Source organism: Etheostoma spectabile, chromosome 2, assembly GCF_008692095.1.
Source record: "Etheostoma spectabile isolate EspeVRDwgs_2016 chromosome 2, UIUC_Espe_1.0, whole genome shotgun sequence".
NCBI lineage: Eukaryota > Metazoa > Chordata > Actinopteri > Perciformes > Percidae > Etheostoma > Etheostoma spectabile.
In genome coordinates, this window is record NC_045734.1 from 31,158,772 (window position 1) to 31,180,857 (window position 22,086).

Genomic DNA, 22,086 nt, shown 5'->3' on the forward strand with positions numbered 1-22,086 from the left:
AGAAAGACTGCGACATGTAAAGAAAGACTGCGACACATCAAGAAAGACTGCGAAATGTAAAGAAAGACTGCGACACATCAAGAAAGACTGCGACATATTGAGAAAGACTGCAACTTATTGCAAAAGACTGCAACATATCGAGAAAGACTGCAACATATCGGGAAAGACTGCGACACATCAAGAAAGACTGCGACATATCGAGGAAGACTGCAACTTATTGCAAAAGACTGCGATATATCGAGAAAGACTGCGATATATCGAGAAAGACTGGACACACACAGGGGGGAACACACCACAACCCTCACACAGGTACACGACACACACACCTTCACAGACACACCACACCAGGACCCACAGACCCACACACCTTTGAGCTCGCCACTTCTCCTGATGGTAATTAACGAGGATGGGAACAGACGGCGCCGTCTCGGACCGTGCTCTGTCAATCAGCCAGTTAGCACGACACACACACACACACCACACACACACACACACACCACACAACACACACACAACATACACAAAAATGGAGCCATTCATTCCCCCTGTTCTACTTATTTATCTCTTCTTACTGTTTCATCACTTTTGAGGGGCGGTTTCGCTCTATGTCAGCGACGTCGGTGGCGCATGCACGAAAGAAACGGCCCAACGTGCACGGCATGGACAACACCCCTCCCCCACCCCCCCCACACACACACACACCCACACAATTCACCATCTCGAAAATTAGGAATACTGAAAAGCTGCGTTGATTTTGACCATAAAAATACGGTTTCCTCTCCTTTCGCAGTGTGTTTCATCCAGCTGGGTTGGGGAAGTAACGGAAATGCTAACCTATTGTTGGGTGTAGTGCTGTGTGTTGTGTGTTGTGTAGTGTGGACAGTTCTACAGGGTGGGGGGGACGAAATTTGCCAGCGTTTGAGGTTCACACAGGGACAGACCTCAACAGGCCCCCCCCCCGCCTTGCCCCCCCCCACCCGGTAAATCTGACCAGGTTGTTTATGAAGCATTTTTGCATCAGACATCTAAAGAAGTCGCATGTTGGAGTAGCCTCCATGTAGTCACCTTGCTCGTGGGTGAAGTAGTGTCCTCATGAGGACACACACACACAACACCACGTGACACACAGAACCACACAGAGACACCACACACACACAGAGGAGGGGGGGTGGTGGTTTTGCTGTCACGCTGCACACAAACAATCACACCTGGATTTTATTGTCAGATCTGTGCGAGCGATGCAGCGTTCGTTTTGGGAAATACTGCAACGCACACAGACACACAACACACACACCCACACCCGCACGCACCCCGCCCGCCACACGCACACACCACCCACACGCAACAGCAGTGCAGAATAGGGGGAGGTGTGTGTTACGGGGGTGTCAGCTTACCTGCACAAAAAAACAGACCTGAGAGAAGAGAGAGGGAGCGCTTGTTTTGGGAAAGCTGCAGGAATCAGGACACACCGACATTTCGAGGTGGGTTCCTAACACAGACACATACATAACACAACACCATGACACACATACCATTACACACAGGACAAACATTAACACACATACACACACAGACCACACACCATAACCAACAGAGACCCAACACATATAAGACAACAACACGCATAGACGGGAACACAACAAACACCACACATACATACGCAGACATTGCACACACACCATACACACACAAAACATACTACTACCTACGCAGACAGTTGCAACAAACACACCCACAACACGCATAAATACACATCGCAGGACCACACACAGCACACATACCTTAGAAGAAAACACACTATGGATTGAGGAAGGACACAAACACAAACACACAATATTTATAAACGCACACACACAACACAGAGAACAATAAGACCAAGTAAGGACAAAAATGAAACAAAAAGAGAAGAAACAGAAAAAACATAAGACACGCACACACACACACACACAAACACAGACACCCACCACACATCAAAACCCTTGCAACCACCAAAAACACACACACACAAACACACACACACACACACTATCCCGTCCCATCTGCCACATTGTGTCTAAAAGTAATCAGTTGCATATGGTTAGCCGAGATTTCGCCATATATCATCATCATTATCATCATCATCATCATCATATCATCATAAGTGCAATCATCATCATCATCATCATCCGTGAGTCTGGAGTCATGTGTGTCATCGGCGTCATGTGATGACCCAACCATGTGACCGGGCTTTCGGTTATACCCACACCAGACGGCTGTGGGGGGTCTGTGGTGTCAGGTAACAACCAAAGGACCCCCCCCTCTGCAGCATGTGTCTGATGGCATAGTTCTGCCTTCAATGAACTCCATTGTCCCAGAAACCCCGACCACCTATCTCCAGGAGGACTTCTTGCATGATGGGCACCTTTAAAATATACAAACATGAGCTGGTCTTTAACTGGGGAGTCTCTGTGTTGTGTGTGTGTGTGTGTGGGGTGCTGTGAGTGTGTCTGGTTTTTGTGATGTGTGTGTGTGAGTTTGTGTGTGGGTGTGTTACTGTGTGGTTCGTGTGTGTGTGAAAGTTTTTATGTGTGTGTGTCTGTTTAGTTTTGTGTTTGTGTGCGTGGAAGTTTCTGTGTGTGTGTGTTCTGTGTTTTGGTGTGTGTGTGTGTGCTTGTGTTTTTGTGTGTGTGTTGTGTCGGTTTGTGTGTGTGTGTGTCAGTGTATGTCGTTTTTTGTGTGTGGTGTGTGTGTGTCTGTGGTGTTTGTGTCATGTTTATGTGTGGGGCAAGCCAATTTAATGTAATTATGGTAGTGCCTGCAGAGCTGGTGTGTGTCGGTCTGTGTGTGTGTGTGTGTGGTGTGGTGTGGTGGTGTGTGTGGGGTGTGTGTGTGGGTGTGGGTGGTGACAGAAGGCAAAAGGTGGAGTGTTTAAATGCAGAGGGCAAGTACGGATGAACGACTCTCTCTCTCTATCTTCCATCTCTCCTCTCTCTTATCTCTTTCCTCTCAGTGTCTCTATATCACCATGATCTGGTCATTGTCTGTGACTCAGCCGTTGTCGACTGCTGGAGGCCACACACACACACACACCCACAAACCACACACACACACACACACAAACCCCAAACACACACACAACAATGACCAGGACTTTGAAGGTTGTGTGTGTTCACAATCTTTAGTTACAGGTATGTTCTGCAGGAAAATGTTTTAGTATATAATACAAAAAGTACATATTATTATATAAAGTATGTATTATATAAAGTATTTATAATATTTACTTTATATAATATATACTTTTGTGTCTATGTGTTGTGTAGATGTTGTGTGTTGTGTCTATGTGTTGTGTTAGCGTGTGCTGTTGTGTCTATGGGGCTGTGGTAGATGTTGTGTGTGTGTATATGGGCTGTGTGTAGTGTGTGTTGGTCTTATAGGGTGCTGTTTGTGAGATGTTGTCTGTGTGTGTGCTATGGGCGGTGTGTAGATGTTGTGTGTTTGTGGCTCTGGGCTGTGTGTAGATGTGTGGGTTGGGCTCTGGGCGCTGTGTGTAGCGTTGTGTGTTGTGTATCGGGGCTGGGTGTAGATGTTGTGTGTTGTGTCTCGGGCTGTGTGTAGATGTTGTGTGTTGTGTCTCTGGGCTGTGTGTAGATGTTGTGTGTTGTGTCTCTGGGCTGTGTGTAGATTGTTGTGTGTTGTGTCTCTGGGCTCTGTGGTAGATGGTGGGTGTTGTTCTAATGGCGACCCGGCTGTGTGTAGAGTTTGTGTGTTGTGTTCTCTCTGGGCCTGTGTGTAGAGTTGGTGTGTGGTCTCTGGGCTGTGTTGTGTAGATGTTTGTGTGTTTGTCTAGGGGCTGTGTGGAAGCGTTGTGTGTTGTGTTCTGGGCGGTTTGACTGTAGATGTTGTGTGTTGTGTTATGGGCTGTGTGTAGCTGGTTGTGTGTTGTGTCTCTGGGATTGTGTGTAGATGTTGTGTGTTGGTAATGGGCCTGTGTGTAGATGTTGTGTGTTGTGTCTCTGGCTGTGATGGAGATGTTGTGTGTTGTGGTCTTGTCCCTGTGTGTAGATGTTGTGTGTTGTCTGTCTCTGGGCTGTGGATAGAGTTGTGTGTGTGTCTCCTGCCTGTGGTAGATGTTGTGTGTTGGGTCTCTGGGTGTGTGGAGTTGTGTGTGGTATCTAGGCTGTGTAGATGTGTGTGTTGTGTGTTGTGTGTTGTGTATCTGGGCTGTGCAGATGTTGGGTTGTAGTTGTTGTGTGTTGTGTCTATGGGATGTGGCAGGGCATTGGGGGTTGTGTAATATCCAAGCGCCCCCTCATTAGAGATCATTATGGGCTGTCCGCTCATTATCTTCTCGCTGACAAAATCAGTATATTGGAGCTGATTGGATTTACGCTTCAGCCTCCCCCCCCCCTTCTATCACCCCCGATGCTCCCGCCTACCCGCACCCCCGGTCTCCCCCCCCACACCCCCCGTCTCCCCCCCCCCACCGTGGTTCATGGGCCTTCAACAGTCTTTTTATGGGTAATTTGCTGCACAAGCTGCTGACTGAGATCTGGGCGGAAACCTGTTCGATCAGCGGTAGTCCCCGGCGACGGCAGGGCCGTCCTCCAATCACAGTACCTGCTCATGGAGAGGACGTGGCTGTCCTCAAATCACAGTCCCTGGATCAATGGAGGCGTGCTTGTCCTCAAAGAACATCATGCTCACTGCGAGACATGGTCGTCCTCAAATTTCCACCCCCCACCCACAGGTCCGGCTCACATGAGACATGGCTGTCCTCCAATCACAGTCCATGGCCTATGGAGACGTGGCTGTCCTCAAAATCACAGTCCAGGGCTCATGGAGACGTTGCCTGTAATCAAACTCACAGTCCATGGTCCTGGAGACATGGCTGTATCCAATCACAGTCTGGCTCACTGGAGACATGGCGCCTCCAATCACGGTCCACGGCTCATGGAGACATGCCGTCCTCCAATCAAAGTCCCGGCTCATGGAGACATGGCCGTACTAAATCACAGTCCCCGGACTCAGGAGACATGAGCCGGTGCTACAACACGTACCGGCTCAACTGGTTGAGGATTGGGGACTGCAGTGATGATGCACCCTGTGGCTATGATGATGCACTGAGTCTTTGTCTCCTGAGCGTCTCCATGGACACCGAGCTGAAACAGGAAGTCAGCATAGTATGCAGGATAGTAAAACGTTGCATGAGGGAGACAGCGCTGAACGGGGGGGGGGGGGGGTGTTCGTTGTCAGGAGCTCATCTACAACTTGCAAACAGCGGTGACATAATCAATAAATCAGGACATCATCAATAAATCAGCAGAGAAGAATTATACACGTTATTGCGTTTTTTAATGTCGACAGTCCGAAGATTGGTCTGGTATATGTAACTATTACCCCTGTCTCTCCGGCTCTATGTCCCTCTGTCTCTCCTGTCTATCTAGCTCTCTGTGTCTCATCTTTGGTCCACTGTCTATCTGTGTTCCCTCTGTCCCTCTGTCCCCACTATATCTGGTCCCTCGTCTCTGTGGCCTCTCTGTATATCTTTTGTAACACTGTCGCTCTGTGTCACTCTGTCCATGTCCTCCGTCTCTCTGTCTCTCTGTTCTCTTAGCTCTATAGGTCTCTTTTTGTCCCCCTCTCCTCTGTGTCCATACTGTCCCCTGTCTCTCCGTATCATCTGTCTCTCTAAGCGCTCTCTGTCTCTCTTTTGTCACCCGGTTTTCCGTTGTCTCTCTGTAACTCTGTCTCTCTAGCGCTCTCTGCTCTCTTTTTGTACCCTGTCTCTCGTGTCCCTCTGTCCTGTCTCCCGTCTCTCTGTCCCTGTCTCCTAGAAGCTCTCTGTCTCTCTTTTTGTCCCCCGTTTCTCCGTCTCGATGTCACTTGTCCCGCTGTATATCTATCATGTCTTTCGTTCTCTGTCCCTCTCGTCTCCCTGTCTCCATGTCCCTCTGTCTCACTCTGTCCTCCGTTTCTTCGACCGTCTCATTAAACTCCGCCGAGTCTCTCTTCTCACTTTCATGCGCCATAAAATATTCCGTGAGTGTGTGTCCCTGTTAATATTCATGAGCTCGCTTGACTTCTCTGAATCATTCACACGCACACGCACACGCACACGCACACGCACACACGCACACACACACGCACAGGCACACGCACACACACACACACACGCACACACACACACACACGCACACAGACACACACAGACACACACAGAGCAATGGGAGCCTCCATCAGCTCTCTTGCATTTCGGCTCTCCGTGTAAACGGAGAAAGTCTTCCATTAGTCACATGAGTCTGCATGAATCTACATTTATTAAAGGTGTTTGACTCTGGAATAGAGAAGCTTCCGGAAGACGTCAGATCCCACGGGGGATCTTTCCGGAAAGGCCCGGCTGTTAGCTTTCACGCCAAACAAACGGTACGACGCTAGCATGAAGTGACGCGGAGATATTGGACGTTACGTAACGCCATCTCTGGATTCATAATCATGGATTTGGTATAGTTCTAAATGGACTACAATCACGTTCTCATTCCACTGCTTCTAAACTACAAAGATGTCTCCACACTTTAACCCTTAAACCCCTTAAACAGAGATGCTAAGCTAAAGATGCTAAACCAGAGATGCTTAGTTAAAGATGCTAAGCTAGAGATGCTAAGCTAAACATACTAAGTTAAAAATGCTTAACGAAAGACTCTAAGCTAAATGCGGTAAGCTAGAGATGCTAAGATAAAGATGCTAAGCTAAATACGCTAAGCCTAAGATGCTAAGGTAAATATGCCAAGCTAAAGATGCTAAACGAAAGATTTTAAGCTAAATATGCTAAGCTTAAGATGCTAAGCCAAAATTGCTAAGTTAAAGATGCTAAGCACAGGAACACGCCACTTGGCTTAAGAAACGGGTATGTTGAGTGCGACGTCATGATGTCATAATGTTCATACCACCCCCCCCCACCAGACATATTGTCTCTGTGCTGTGCTGAGGGTGGTAACGCGGTAACCATAATTCAAGGCGCTGTTGCAACGTGGTCAGCGGTGATAAATCTTTTTAAAACTAAACTCTCACCCCCATTCCCCCCCTCCACCCCCCACCCGGATCATCGGGGACCTAATTCTTCTGCCTGCAGGGTGTGGGTCGGGGTGAGAGTGTGTGTCTGTGTGAGTCTGCCTTGGAGTGTGTGTCTTATGAGTGTGTTTGTATGGTGAGAGGTGAGTGTGGTGTGTGTGTATGTTGAGAGTTGGAGTGTGTGGTGAGAGTGTGAGTGTGTGTGTTGAGTGGAGTGTGTGTGATGTGTGTGTGGTCCTTTTGTGCGTGTGTGTTGAGGTGTGTGTGAGAGGTGGGTGGGTGTGTGTGGTGAGAGTGTCGAGAGTGGGTCTTGTGATGTGGTGTGTGTGTGTGGGTGTGAGTGGTGAGTGTGTGTGGGTGAGTGTGTTGTGAGTGTGTGAGTGTCAATGAGCGGTGGGTCGTGAGTGTGAGTGTGTGAGTGGGTAGTGGGTGTGTGTGTGTGTGTGTCGTGTGTGTGCGGTGTGGGTGCTGTGTGCAGTGAGTGTGTGTGTGTGGTGTGTGAGAGAGTGTGAGTTGTGAGGTGAGTGTGTGTGAGGGTATGAGTAGTTGAGGTGTGGGTCTGTGCGTTTTTGAGTGTGTGGGAGGTGTGTGTGTGGTGTGTGGGTGTGTGTTTGTGTGTAGTGTGTGTGTGTGTGTGTGTGTATGTGAGCGTGTGGTGTGTGTGTGTGAGCGAGTGTGTGTGGGTGTGTGTGTGTGCTGGAGGTGTGTGTGTGTTGCTGTGAGTGTGAGTGATGTGAGTGTGTGTGTGTGTGTGGTGTGTGTGCTGGGTGTGTGTGTGTCTGTGTGTGTGTGTGTCTGTGTGAGTGTGGTGTACTGCTGTGTGTGTGTGTGAGTGGGGTGTGTGTTCTCCTATCTTTGTGGGGACCGGTAAGAGAAAGAGCTAAAGCTTCGAACGTGGATGTGTCTATGTGTCATAATTCATGGGGGGGGGGGGGCCGTCAGATCGTTAAGTTTATTCCGGGGGAGGGGGGGGTATGCGGGACCCCCCCCCCATTACTCTAATACTAGAACTACTACGGCACTAAGAGGGCGCCACCAATGAGCCGGAGGTTTCATTTAAGAGGTGGGAAATCTGCAAGCTACAGGTGCACCTTAACAAACGAACAATGGGAGCGTCACCCCCAGGGGGGGATGGGGGGTGGGGTCTGGGGCCTAGTTAGAGGCCACATGTTTCCGGCTGCGGCGTCTGTTCGATAATCACAACTAACGAGCCCAATCCCTTCTTATCTGTGGTTCACCCGGGTCACGGATGAACAGCACCGACTATGATTGGGGTCTCAATGAAAGGAGGCTGTGGGGGGGTTGGGGGGGGGTTGGGGGGGGCTCGGAGTGTTTCCTGGTGTCAGATGTGACTGATGGTGATTACTGCAGAGCAGAGGGAGACGTGTGCAGCATGCCAACGCTCGCCCACGAGCCTATCTCTTAGTCCAAACAGTCCTACAGGTTAATGCCATCAGGTGAATTAAACATGTATTTCAGGGATTGAGTTGGAGGAACTTATTTATTATAGGTGTTCAGGACTAAATCAAGTAGTACCATGTTTTTATGTTATCTAACACTTAATGGAACTTGGTTAACTTAGTTTGTTTGGGTGTGTGTGTGTGTTTCTGTGTTTTCGTAGTAGTGTGTGTGGTGTCTCTGTGTGTGTGTCTGTGGTATCTGTGTGTGTGTCTGTGTGCGCTGTGTGTGTGATGTTCTGTGTGTGTGTGTGTGGTGTGTTTCTGTGTGTGTGTATGTGTGTTTGTGTATGTGTGGGGGTGTGTGTGTTTGTGGTGTGTGTGTGGTGTGTGTATCGGTGTGTGTGTGTGCTGTGTGTGTGTGTTGTGTTGTGTGTGTGTGTAGGTGTGTGGTGTTATGTGTGTGTGTGTGTGGGTGTTTCGTGGGTATTCCTGTGGTCTGTGTGGGGGGGTGTTTCGGGTGTGTGTGTATTGTATGTGTTGGTATGTTCATGTGGTATGTGTGTGGGGTCTATGTGTGTGTGTGTGTTGTGTGTGTTATGTGTGTATGTATGGTGTGTGTGTGTGGTGTATGTGTGTGTTGTTTGTGTGTGTATGGTGGTGGGTGATGTGTATGTTTGGTGTGTGTGTTGTGTGTGTGGTGGATATGTGGTATGGTGTGGGTGTATGTGTGTGGTGGGTCTGTGGTCGGGTGTGTGTGTGTGTGTTCTTGTTTCTGTGTGGTGTGTGTATGTGGATGTGTGTCGTGTGTGTGTGTGGGTGTGTTCTGTATGTGGTGTGTATGTATGTGGTGGTGTGTGGGTGTGTGTGTGTTTCTTGTATGGTGTGGTATGTATGTGTGTGTGTGTGGTGGGTGTGTGTGTGTTCCTGTAGTGTGTGTGTATGTTATTGTGTGTGTTGTGGTGGGGTGTGTGTGTTTCTGTTGTGTGGGTGTATGTTGTGTTGGTGTGTGTGGGTGTGTGGTGTTCTGTTGGTGGTGTGTGTATGTGTGTTTGTGTATGTGGTGGGTATGTGTGTGTGTGTTATGTATGTGTGTGTTGTGTTTTGTATGTGTGTGTGTGTGTGTGTGTGTGTGGGTGTGTGTGTGTGTGGGGGTGTGGGCTGTTCTGTATTGGGTGTGGTGGTTAGTGTGTGGTGTATGGTGTGGTGTTATGTGTGTGTGGTTTCTGTAGTGTGTGTTGGTGTGTGTGTGGGTGTGTGGGTGTGGTGGTGTGGTGGTGTTCTAAACTACTTCATAATTACCTGTAAACAACTCAGATGTATCAGATGTTTTCTCGATGAGCACTCCGGCTCGGGGATTCTGATTGGTTTTCATCAACAGCTGACTTCCCCCCTTCCCCTTTATGCCCCCCCGGTGGGACTGATGCTGGCGCAGATGGCGAATGTACCCCCCCCCCCCCCCGGGGGTCTGAGAGCGAAGGCCATGCCATTGGCAGCTGATGGGCGGAGCGTAGGGCCTGGAGCCGGGCACGGCCATGAACAACTGGCCTAATGCCGGTCGGATCGCGGCCGCGCGGTACCCGGTACGTGATGATGTATGTAAATTCTGTTGTCAGTCCGCCTGTAGCATCGCGTAGCCGGTCCTTCTACACAGCTAGTGGAGGAAGGAAAGGTTGACGCGAGGCTAAAGCGGAAAGTACGGACGATGGTACACACAGCATTCTGGGAGGGGGGGGAAACACTGACGGGCTGAGTTGGAATTATATGTGTGTTGTGTGGGTGTGGTGGTTTTGTGTGTGTGTTTTATGTGTCTGTTTCTGGTGTGTGTGTGTGTGTCTGGTGTGTGTGTGTGCTATTTGTGTGTGTGTGTCTTTATCTTTTTGGTGTGTGTGGGGGTGTCTGTGTGGTGTGTGTGTGGGTCTTTGTGGTGTGGGTGTTCATGTGTGTGTTTCTGTGTGTGATGTGGGGTGTGTGTGTAGTGTGTGGTGTGTGTGTATTTGTGTTGTGTGTGTTCTGTGGGGGTTTATGTAGGTGGGTGTGTGGTTGGGTGTGTGCTGTTGTGTGTGTGTGTCTCGTTGTGTATATGTGTGTGTTGTGTGTATTTGTGTTTGTGTGTGTGTGTATGTGCTGTGTGTGGTCTTCTGGGTGTCGTGTGTTTGTGTGTGTGGGTGTCGTTGTGTGTGTGGGTCTGTTATGTGTGTGTGTGGTATTGTGTTGTCAGGTGTGTTTGTTTAGCTGTGCGTTTATGTGTGTGGTGTATGTGCGTGTGTTGTGTGTAGGTGTGTGTGTATGGTGTGTTATGTGTGTTGCTTGGTTTGTGTGGTGGGGTGTTCCTTGTGTGTTAGTCGTGTTTGTGTGTGTGTGTGTGTGTTTGTGTTTGGGTGTGTCTTTTTGTGCTGTGCTGTGTCTGTCTGGTGTGTGTCTTGTGTGTGTCTGTGTGTGGTGTTGTGTGTGTGTGTGTGTCTTTGTGGGGGTGTGTGTGTCTGTGTGTGTTGTGTGTATTTGCATGTGTGTCTGAGTGGGAGTGTGTGTGTGTATTTATGTGTTGTGTTTGGGTGTTTGGTGTGTGTGTGTGGTGTGGTGTGTGTGTCTTTGTGTGTGGTGTGTGGTGGTGTGGGTCTGTTTGTGTGCGACGACGGACGAAAAGGCACAAATAGAAGGCTGATAGTACATATATCCGAACATATATTTATATTTTGGTCATTTAAGTGATTTTTTACTGCAGACTGTATTTAATGAGATGCGTGAGTTAAATGAGATGCGTGAGTAATGAGATGCGTTGAGTTAAGGAGATGCGTGGAGGAGAGAAATATTATGATTATATACTCTATATATATAGATATTATGCCGCTGGGGGAAACCACTTTAAATGGATGACATGATGATACCACAGAGATGATGTAACAGCTGTAACATGTGGGCTTGATATTTTCAACGTTGACATTTTCAGCGCCAACAATAATAACTACGTATGTTTAATGTGGGTCAGATCTGCCCCGAGGGACCCCCTGAAATGAGACCGTGCATTAGGGTTCACGTTGTAGTCCTGGTCTCGGCGGGTGGACCACCGCCAGATGTTGTGTCTCCTTTGTGTTTCTGGGAAAAACAACACAAAGAATCCCCATTAGGAGGTTTTCTTTGTGTCCCCCCCCCCCTGGCTCCCTGGCAGCAGCAGCTGGCTCCGAGCCAGAAGAGAAACCTGGTCCTCCTGCAGGGAGAGAAACTCCGCTCGCTGATTATGACGGATGTGCTGCACCCGGATGTGTAATGACTGTAGGGGCGTTATCGCACACGGCTCGGCGAATTTCCTCCGCCGGAGGAAGGCTCACGGAGGGGGATAGCTCCCTCCAGCTGGTCCGTCAAGAAGGAGGTCTGGGGGGCGGGGTTGCTCAGAGTCGATGACGAAAACGAGACAAAAGACGAAAACAAGCGACAACAAGACAAACAAAAATGCAAAAGACGATAAAAGACGACAAAAAAAAATGGGTTTTAAAAGGCGACACAAAGGCAAGCAAAAAAGACGAACAAAAAAAGGCGCTAGAAAGGCAACGATAAGTTGCAAAAAAAGACGACAACACAGGCAACAAAAAAAGACGACCAAAAAGGCGACGAACAGGCGACAAAAAAGGCAACAAAAAAGACAGAAAAAAGGACAAACAGGCGACAAAAAGGCCGACCGAAAATGCATCAAAACAGGCGACAAACAGGCGACGAAAAAGGCGATGAACAGGCGTCACCAACCAGGCAAAACCAAAAGACGACAAAAAGGGGGCAACAAAAAAGACGACCCCCAAAAAGGCGATGAACAGGCGACAAAAAGGCACCAAAAGAGGACCACAAACAGGCAACAACAGGCGACACAAAAGGCGACGAAAAAGCATCAAAAAGGCAAAAAAGACGACCAAAAAGGCAACAAAAAAGACGACAAAAAAGGCGATAGAAAGGCCCGACTAAGGTGACCAAAAAGACCGACAAAAAGGCAACAAAACGGGCGACGAAAAAAAAAGGCAAAGAAAAGGCACGAATAAAGCGACAAAAAAAGGCGGACGAAAAAAAAGAGAAAAAAAAGGCGACACGAAAAGCGCGAGTAAAAAGGCGGATGATGAAAAGCGCGACAAAAAGAACAAAAAAAGCCTACAAAAGGCGATAAAAAGGTGACAAAAAAAGGAGGACGAAAAACAAAAGCAACAAAAAGGCGACAAAAAGGCTGGACAAAAAAGGATGATGAAAAACAGGCGACAAAAAGGCGACCGAAAAAAAAAAGCGTCAAAACGGCGGACAAACAGGCGACGAAAAAGGCGAGGATGAAGGCGAAAAAAGGCAACAAAAAAAAGACGACAAAAGGACGGACAGGCGGATGAACAGGCGACCAAAAAGGCAACAAAAAGCGACAAAAGGGACGGAAAGGCGACAACACGGTGACAAAAAGGCGCAAAAGGCGACGAAAAAAGCATTCAAAAAAAGGCGACAAAACAGGCGACGGTGAAAAAGGACACCAAAAAGACGACAAAAAGGGCAAACAAAAAAGACGACAAAAGGCGATGGAACAAGACAAAAAGGCAACAAAAAAGACGACAAAAAAGGCAACAAACAGGCGACAAAAGGCGACGAAAAAAGCATTCAGAAAAGGCACAACCAAAGACGACAAAAGGCAACAAAAAGAAACAAAAAAGGCGATAGAAAGGACACGATTAAGAGTGACAAAAAGCGACCAAAAAGGCACCAAACGGGGAGAAAAAAGCAAAGAAAAGGCCACGATTTACAAGCACAACAAAGGCGACGAAAAAAAAAAAAAAAAAAAAAAAAAAGCGACAAAAAAAGGCGGCCGGAAAAGGCTGGATTAAAAAAGGCGATGAAACAGGCGACAAAGAACAAACAAAAAGACTACAAAAAGGCGGATAAAAAGGTGGTGGACAAAAAGGAGGCGAACAAAGCAACAAAAAGGCGACAAAAAAGGCGACAAAAGGCGATGAAAGCGACAAAAAAGCGAAGAAAAAAAACAGCGTTCAAAAGGCGAACAAACAGGCGAACGAAAAAAGGCGATGAACAGGCGACCAAAAAAGGCAACAAAAAAGCCGAAAAAAGGCGACGGACAGGCGATGAAAAGGCGACAAAAAGGCAACAAAAAGACGACAAAAGGCGAACGGAAAAAGGCGACAAAAGGCGACAAAAAGGCGACAAAAGGCGACAAAAAAGCCATCAAAAGGCGACCAAACGTGCGACGCAAAGGCACAAAAGACGACAAAAGGCAAAACAAAAAAGACGACAAAAAGGCGAGAAAGGGACGACAAAAAAAGGCAACAAAAAGACGACCAAAAAGGCAACACCAGTCGACAAAAGGGCAGACGAAAAAAGCCTCAAAAAGGCAACCCACCGACGACCAAAAAGGCACCAAAAAGACGACAAAAAGCCGATATGAAACAGCGACAAACAAAGGCAACAAAAAGACGCCAAAAAGGCAAAAACAGGGCGACAAAAAGGCGACGAAAAAGCATCACAAAGGCAACAAAAGAAGAACCCAAAAAGGCAACCAAAAAGCCGACAAAAAAGGCGATAGAAAAGGCCACGATTAAGGTGACAAAAAGACGAAAAACCCCAAAAAGGCACCACAAACGGGCGACGAACGGCAAAGAAAGGCCACGGATTAAAGCGCAAAAAAAGGCGACGGAAACCAAAAAAAGCGCCAAAAAGGCGGACGAAAAGGCGATTTAAAAAAGGAGATGAAAAGGACGACAAAAAGAACAAACACCCGACTACAAACGGACGATAAAAAGGTGAACAAAAGGAGACGAAAAAAGCAACAAAAAAGGCGACAAAAAGGCGACAAAAAGGCGATGAAAGCGCGACAAAAAGGCCGACACGAAAAAAAAAAAGCGTTCACAAAAAGGCGACAAAACAGGCGACGAAAAAGGCGCATGAACAGGCGACAAAAAGGCAACCAAAAGACGGACCAAAAGGCGAGGGAAAGGCGATGAACAGGCGACAAAAAAAGGGCAACAAAAAGACGACAAAAGGCGAGGAAAAGGCGACAAAAAGGCGACAAAAAGGCGACCAAAAAGCGACAAAAAAGCATCAACAAGGCGGGACAACCAGGCGACGAAAAGGGCAACCAAAAGACGACAAAAGGCAAACAAACAAGACGACAAAACGGCGATGAAAAAGGCGACAAAAAGGCAACCAAAAGAAGACAAAAATGGACAACAAACAGGCGACAAAAAAAGGCGACCCGAAAAGCATTCAAAAAGGCAACAACAAGACGACAAAAAGGCGACCAAAAAGGCAACAAAAAAGACGGACAAAAAGGCGCTAGAAAGGCCACGATAATGGTGGACAAAAAGACGGACAAACAGGCAACAAAAGGGCGACGAAAAAGGAAAGAAACAAGGCCCCACGATAAAGCGACCAAAAAGGCGACGAAAAAAAAACAAGCGAAAAAAGGCGACGAAAAAAAAGGGTTAAAAAGGCGATTATGAAACGGCGACAAAAAGAACACAAAAAAAAGACTACCAAACAGGGATAAAAATGGTTTGACAAAAAGGAGACGAAAAAAAAAAAAAGCAACAAAAAGGCGACAAAAAGGCGGACCCAAAAGGCGATGAACAGGCGACACAAAGGGCGACGAACAACAAAGCGTCAAAAAGGACGACAAACAGGCGGACGAAAAAAAGGCGATGAACAGGCGAACAAAAAGGCAACAAAAAAAGACGACCCAAAAGGCGACTGAAAGGCGAGCACAGGCGACAAAAGGCAACAAAAAAGACGCCCAAAGGCGACGGAACGCGACAAAAAGGCGGACAAAAGGCGTACCAAAAGGCGCGAAAAGCATCAAAAAGGCGGACAACAGGCGACCCGAAAAGGCAACCAAAAAGACGACAAAAAGGCAAACCAAAAAAAGACGGACACAAAATGGCGCGGAAAAAAACAGGCGAACAAAAAGGCAACCAAAAAGACGACAAAAAGCAACAAACAGGCGAAAAACAAAAGGGCGAACGAAAAGCATCAAAAAGGCAACCAAAAGAACGACAAAAAGGCAAACCAAAAAAGACGACAAAAAGGCGGGAACAGGCGACAAAAAGGCACAAAAAGACGACCAAAAAGCAACTAAACAAGGGCGACAAAAAGGCCGACGAATAAAAAGCATCAAAAAGGCAAACCAAAAAGCAGGACAAAAAGGCAACAAAAAAGCGACAAAAAAGGCGATGAAAGGCCACGATAAGGGACAAAAAGAGCACAAAAGGCAACAAACGGGCGACGGGGGGAAAAGGCAAAAGAAAAGGCACGATTAAAGCCGCAAATAATGGCGACGAAAAAAAAAAAAGCGACAAAAAGGCGACGAAAAAGGCGATTAAAAAGGGATGACCAGGCCGAGCAAAAAGAACAAAAAAAAAGACTACAAAAAGGCGATTTAAAAAGGTGGGTGACAAAAGGAGACGGGAAAAAGCAACAAAAGGCGACAAAAGGCGACAAAAAAGGCGATGATCAGGCGACCACAAAGGCGACGAAAAAAGCGTCAAAAGGCGAACAAAAACAGGCGACGAAAAAAAAGGCGCTGAACAGGCGGACAAAAAGGCAAACAAAAAAGACGACAAAAGGCGAAGGAAAAGGCGGAACAGGCGGACAAAAAGGGCAACAAAAAAAAAGACACAAAAGGCGACGGAAAGGCGACAAAAAAGGCGACAACAAGGCTTTTTTCTTTCACCGACAAAAACGGCAGACGAAAAAGCACAAAAAGGCGGACAAACAGGGCGACGAAAAGGCAACCAAAAGACGACAAAAAGGCAACAAAAAAGACGACAAAAAGGCGATGAACAGGCGACAAAAAGGCAACAAAAAGACGACAAAAAGGCAACAAACAGGCGACAAAAAGGCGACGAAAAAGCATCAAAAAGGCAACCAAAAGACGACAAAAAGGCAACAAAAAAGACGACAAAAAGGCGATAGAAAGGCCACGATAAGGTGACAAAAAGACGACAAAAAGGCAACAAACGGGCGACGAAAAGGGCAAAGAAAAGGCCAGATAAAGCGACAAAAATGGCGACGAAAAAAAAAAACAGCGACCAAAAGGAGACGTCTCTGAAAAGGCGGATTAAAAAGGCGATGAAAAAGGCGACAAAAAGAACAAAAAAAGAACTCAAAAGGCGACTAAAAAGGTGTACAAAAAAGGAGACGAAAAAGCACAAAAAGGCGACCAAAAAAAGGCGCCAAACGGCGATGAACAGGCGACAAAAAGCGACGAAAAAAATAAGCGTCAAAAAGGCGACCAACAGGGACGGAAAAGGCGATGAACAGGCGACAAAAAGGCAAAAAAAAGACGACACAAAAGGGCGAAGGAAACGGCGATTGAACAGGCGAACCAAAAAGGCAACAAAAGACGACAAAAGGCGACGGAAAAAAGGCGCAAAAAAGGCGACAACAAGGCGGACAAAAAGGCGACGAAAGCATCAAAAGGCGACAAAACAGGGCGAGAGAAAGGAACCAAAAGACGGACAAAAAAAGGCAACCCAAAAAAGACGACAAAAAGGCGATGAACAGGCGACAAAAAGGCAACAAAAAGACGACCCAAAAAGCAAACAAACAGGGCGACAAAAGGCGACGAAAAGCATCAAAAAGGCAACCAAAAGACACAAAAGGCAACAAAAAAGACGACCAAAAAGGCGCTAGAAAAGGCACGATAATGGTGACAACAAGCGACCAAAAAAGGCAAACAAACGGGCGACGAAAGCGACAACAAAGGCGACGAAAAAGGCGATGAAAAGGCGATGAAAAGGCGACAAAAAGAACAAAAAAAAGACTACAAAAAGGCGATAAAAAGGTGACAAAAAGGAGACGAAAAAGCAACAAAAAGGCGACAAAAAGGCGACAAAAAGGCGATGAACAGGCGACAAAAAGGCGACGAAAAAGCGTCAAAAAGGCGACAAACAGGCGACGAAAAGGCGATGAACAGGCGACAAAAAGGCGACAAAAAGGCGACAAAAAGGTCAAAAAAATCACAAGATGAGAAATAAAAGATGACTCAAAGCGATTATTAGATTTTTTTAAACTAATCAATTTGTCTTTGCAGATGTTTTCTTTTCCTCTTTACAAAAAGACAGCGCTGAAGCGACCCTAACAACCCCAACACAACCACACAACACACAGAACACACAGTGAACAGCACTGCATTGTGCAGTCACCACAGAAGAAGCCGTCTTCCCCACGATGACTCCACCAGGCCGGGGGTTGTGTGGTTTTCTGCTGAGGAGGACACCCCCCTCCCCCCCACCCCCTACCCCCCCCTCGCCCCCCCCCCCCCCCCCGCAGCCGCTCTATCTGCAGCGACACTGAACACATGCTGCTGGTCTCATGCTCTCTTCGTTCTTCTTCTCTCTCTATCTGTCCTGCGAACGGACATCGTGTCCTCCTGCTATCTCTTCAAGGATGTCCTCGCAAATCAGTCCCCATTCATCTTCGTCTCTTATCTTCTTTCTCGCGATAGCGAGGCTTTATCCTCCATGTCTTCCTACTTTTATTCCCTCTAGAGTGTGATGACTGAAAGTCTGGGGACGGTTTTGAACTCCTGGTGTCATGGGACAATCTGTCCCCCCTTAGAAATGTCGTTATATAAATATGAGTTCCTTTTAAAGAAACTTACCACATGGCATTATAGTAGTTGCCCTGTGCGTGTACAAGCATAGTGTGCGTTTACCTGTGTGTGTAACCAGCATAGTGTGTTGTCCCTGGTGTGTAAAAAGATAGTGTGTGTCCCTGTGGGTGTAAAACAAGAATCAGTGGTGTCCCTGGTGTGTAGCAAACTAGTGTGAGGCCTGTGTGTGTAACAAAGCATAGTGTGTGTCGTGTGTTGTAGCAACATAGTGTGCGTCCTTGTGTGTAACAAGCAAGTGTGTGTCCCGGGTGTGTAACAGCTAGTGTGCGTCCCTGGTGTTTTGTTGTCCCAAGCATAGTGTGCGTCCCTGGGTTTTAACAAGCTAGTGTGTGTCCTTGTGTGTGCACACGCATAGTTGTGTTCCTTGTGTGTGAAAACAAGCATAGGGTGTGGCTGTGTGTGATAACACAGCATAGTGTGTGTCCCTGTGTGTGTAAACAAGCATAGTGTGTGTCCCTTGTGTGGAACACGCATAGTGTGCAATGTTATAAAAGTTAGGTGGTGTCCTGAAGTTGTCTTCCATGTTTGTGTGTCCTTGGTGGACAGACTCTCACGTGTCCAGAGGTTCGACCCCGGTCTGGGACTCCTCCCCCCATGACCCCCCTGGTGGGGGTCTCAGCTGGTGCCCCCCCCACCGTCCCCCCGACATGCCCCTCATCCCGGGCTCCTACACTGCAGAGCTGTGCACCCTGTCCAGCGCAACCAGTAAGATCTCACCTGTCCCTCTCCCCCTTTCTCTCCCTCTCTCGTATTCATCTCTCTCTCTACATCTCTCTTCCCTCTCTTTCTCTCTAGCTGTATCTCTCTCCCCGGCCTGCCCCCCTCCCGACCGACTGCGGCCCTCTCCAGCCGCTGCCGCCATGTCAGCCAGATGCGACTGTCCAGACAGCCGCCCGCCCCTGTCCCGCCCGCCGGCGCCCTGTCCGCGCCCGCCTCTGGCCCTCTTCCCGCAGCCTGGACCTCCCGCCCGATGCCGCCCCGTTCCCCGCCCCAGCCTGCGCCCCCTCCCGCACGCCGCGACCCGTCCCGCAAGGCCCCTGCGCCACGTACCGCCCGCCTGCGCCACGCCCGACCGCCTCTGCCCGCTGTCCCCGCCCGACGCCCCTGTCCCGCCAGCCTGCGGCCCCCTCCCGGGCCCGCCTGCGCCCTGTCCCGCCCCAGCCTGCGCCCTGTCCCGCGCCCGCCTGCGCCCCCTCCCGCCCGCCTGCGGCCTGTCCCTGCCCCCTGCGGCCCTCCCGCCCGACCGCGACAGTTCCCGCCCGGCCGCGACCTGTCCCGAACGCAGACGGCGACCTGTCAAGCCCGCTGCGACCTTGTCCCGCCGCCCGTGCCCTGTCCCGACCGCTGCGCCTGTTCCCGCCAGCCTGCGCATGTCCAGCCCAGCCTGCGCCCTCTCCAGCACAGGCCCCTGCGACCCCCATCCAAGACCGACTGCGCCTGTCCGCCCGCCTGCGCCCCGCTCCGCCCGCCTGCGGCCATCTCAAGCCCAGCCTGCGCCCTCTCCCGCCCGCCTGGCCCCTTCCGCCAGGCTCTGCGGCCTCTATCACGACCGCCTGCGCCCTGTTCACGCCCGCCTGGCCTGCCCGCAGCCTGCGCCCCTTGTCCCGCCCCGCCCGGCCTTCGCCCCTGGCCAGCCCGCCTGCAGCCCATGCCGCAAGCCTGCGACACCTCCGGCCCGCCTGCGCCTCTCGAGGCCCGCTGGCCCCATCTACCCGCCCGAACGCGCCCCATGTCCCGCCCGGACTGGCCACATCCCGCCCGCCTGCGCCCTGTCAAGCCCGCTGCGCCAGTACGCCACGCCTGCGCCGTCCCGGCCCTGCGCCTGGTCCCGCCGCCGCGGCACCATCTCACGCACCGCCTTGGCGGCCCTGTCCCGCAGGCTGCGACATGTCCCGCCCGACTGCGACTGTCCCGCCCGCCGGCGGCCCTGTCCAGCCCGCCTGCGCCCCTGTCCGCCAGCCTGCGACCACCTCAGCACCGGGCCAGCTGCGCCCTTGTACCGACAGCCGGCGCCCGTTCCCGCCGGCCTGCGCCCCGTCCCCGCCCGCGCCGCTCTGTCTTCGCCCGACTGCCCCCTGTCACCGACAGGACTTGCACCTCCAGCCCGCCTGCGACGGTCACGGAACGCTGCGACCTGTCCCGACCGCCCGCGACCTGTCCGCCGCTGCGCCATGTCCGCACGACTGCGGCCCTGTCAAGCACGACTGCGCCCCTGTCCCGCAAGCTGCGGACCATCTATCAAGACGACTGCGGGGACACATCAAGACCGCCTGGCCCTGGAACGACCGCTGCGCCACCTCCCGCCCGCCGGCGCACCTCGGCCCGCCTGGCCATGTCACGGACCGCCTGCGCCCCCTCCCGACCGCCTGCGACCTGTCCAGACAGCTGGCCATGTAAGAAAGACTGCGGAATGTTAACGAAAGCCTGCGACATGTAACGACAGACGCGGACATGTAAAGACCGACTGCGCCTGTAACGCAAGCCTGCGAATATCCCGCCAGCCTGCGACACTATCAAGAAAGGACTGCGACATGTAAGAAAGACGGGCGACCCTCAAGGAAAGGACGGAACGGTAACGAAAGACTTGCAACACGTAAAGATAAAGAAAGACTTCGGACACGTAAGACAGCCTCGGAATGTCAAGAAAGACTGCAACAGATAAGAAAGACTGCAACACAGCAAGAAAGACTGCGACACTAACGAAAGATGCCGACACATCAAGAACGACGCGACATGTAAGAAAGAACGACGCGAATGTAAAGACAGAGCGACTTGTAAGAAAGACTCGACTGTAAAGAACGACTGCGACATATAAATGAAAGAATGCGACACATCAAGGAACAACTGCGCTATGAAAGAAAGACTGCGACATGTAAAGAAGACTGGCGACATGTCAAGAAAAGACTGCGCCATGTAAACCGAAAGACTTGCGAACTATAAAGAAAGACCTGCGAAACACAAGAAAGACGCGACCATGTAACGAAAGACTGCGAAAGTAAAGGAAGCCGCGAAATATAACGAACGACTGCGGACATGTAAAGAACACTGGACACATCAAGAAGACGGCGACAGGTACAGAAGCCTGCGGACATGTAAAGAAAGACGGAGACCATCAAGAAAAAGCACCGGCGACATGTAAAGAAGGACTGCGACTGTAAGAAGACTGGACACGTAAAGAAAGACGGCGACACACAAGAAAGACGGCGTTCATGTAAAGAAAGACTGCGACCACGTAGAAATACGGACATTAAGACAATGCGACATGTAAAGAAAGACCGCGACACGGTCAAGAAAGGCCTGCGCCCATAATGTAAAGGAAAGACTGCGACCACATCTAAGAGCGATTAAAGACGGCGCACATGTAAGAAAGACGTGCGACATAAGAAGACTTGAGAAGACAATGCGCGACATGTAAGAAAGACTGCGACACAGCTCGGAAAAAGACTGGCAGGACATAGAGAAGACTGCGACACATCAAGAACGACTCAGCGACATATCGAGAAAGACTGCACTTATTGCCAAAAGATACGTCGAACCTATGCGAGAAAGACTGCGATATATGGGAAAGCTGAACATCAAGAGAAATCGAGAAGAGAAGCCTGCACTTGAAGACTTTTGCATCAGAAAATGCTACGAGGATGCCTACTGCAACGATCATCGAGAAAGACTGCAACATATCTAGAAAGACTGCACTATATTGCAAAGACTGCAAAGTAATCGAGAATAGCACTGCAAGCCTGGCATAACGCCTGCAACTTATTGCACAAACGACCTGCAACTTATTGCACAAAGACTGCGACAATCGGGAACAGACTGAAGACTTGTTGCAAAAGACTGCGACATCGAGAACACGATCGAGAAACATTCAACAGACGGCACATTTGAGGTAAAGACTGAAACATATTGAGAAAGACTGCAACAATCGAGAAGACTGCAACTTATTGCAAAAAGACTGCGACATATCGGAAAGACTCAACTTATTGCAAAAGATGCGAATAG

General features: G+C 49.5%; 1 protein-coding gene across 1 annotated transcript in view; it reads left to right on the forward strand.

Moving 5' to 3' along the window:
• LOC116706977 (ecto-NOX disulfide-thiol exchanger 1-like) overlaps window positions 1-22,086 on the forward strand; it is a gene marked incomplete at both ends in the record, with an annotated part of 44,461 nt that overhangs the window by 2,978 nt on the left and 19,397 nt on the right.